The sequence below is a fragment of the Pseudorca crassidens genome, chromosome 1 (assembly GCF_039906515.1).
Source record: "Pseudorca crassidens isolate mPseCra1 chromosome 1, mPseCra1.hap1, whole genome shotgun sequence".
Classification (NCBI taxonomy): domain Eukaryota; kingdom Metazoa; phylum Chordata; class Mammalia; order Artiodactyla; family Delphinidae; genus Pseudorca; species Pseudorca crassidens.
The window spans coordinates 71,077,816-71,079,132 of NC_090296.1; positions in this window are offsets into that span (position 1 = coordinate 71,077,816).

Consider the following 1,317-nt stretch of genomic DNA (forward strand, 5'->3'; position numbering starts at 1 on the left):
CCTTCACTGGAAGAAAAGCAAACTCATGATCTGATATAATCACTATTTTCATATAAAAGTATGCATATTGTCATGTATTATAGGTACAGACACATTCTAATTATAAATATAAAATGATTAATTTAGCCTCTCAACCTCTCTTACCATCTTGTCTTTGCTTTGACATGTAAGTTAGATTTTCATATTTTGCTTTTGCATTAAGAATCAGTCAGTTATAATCTAATATACTGCTGTTAAAAGACTGAAACAAAGACTAAAGCTGTTCTGCAAATACCTTCAAATTATTTCCTACTGGAAAGTATAATCTTGCTCTTGTGCTCTAAAATCAGAAACTATCCTGCAGTTAATATTGGGAAATTAGCCACCCTATTGTAACCATCTTTATTCTTTATGAAATATCTTAGATGAGCAGATGTGCTTATGTAATTTGGCTTGATAATTTACAGAAAATATAAAACTCCATACAAGTATCAAAAATAACAGGTGCTGCATAGAAGGACTCTAAGGAAGCTTTATTGAATTTTATAGATTTATCATTTAAAAACCAAGAGTACATGATATGATAAAACCATAGGCATTAATAAGTGCTAAGAATCTTGATAATCATACATTAAAAAGGGAAAGAACTTATTTGGATAAAACTGAATCCTATGAAGTCAGTCCTCCCTCCCTCCCCCTCCCTCCCTCACCCTCCTCCTCCCTCCCTCACCCTCCCCCCTCCCTCCCGCTCCCTTCCCCCCTCCCTCCCTCTCCTTCCCCCTCCCTCTCTCTGTTGCCTGAACAATAGACTAGCTGAGTGTATTGTTGATTATATATAACCAAAATCACTGATGTCAAAAGGCAATACAAGAATAGTTCATGAAAATGAAATCACTATACACTTAAAATATACAGTTAATATATTTTCAACTTACATATGATTATATTAAATCTTGAGGGCATCCAGAGTGTAACTCAAGGTTATTATTTCTTTGAAAACCCCTGTCTGAACTTTCTACATCTATACTATTTACATTAATGTCACCCACTATACTGTATGATATCAAGAAAATAATAGTAATATGAAGGACCTTCCTTCTCCACTCAAACTCTCTTATCATCCCAACAACAAAAAAAACTATAGTTAACATGGCTGGAAATGGTATGTATAGAATACCAATTTTAAATGGTGTTATTACAAGTTGTATGCAATATGCTACCAATGGAATCCAGTTTTTTAAAAAATAGCACATTGCTAAGTTATAAAATCTTTTCCACAGGTTTATGATATTACTTTGCCTCAGAGTAATCATTATGATTATCAGTTATCAATATAAT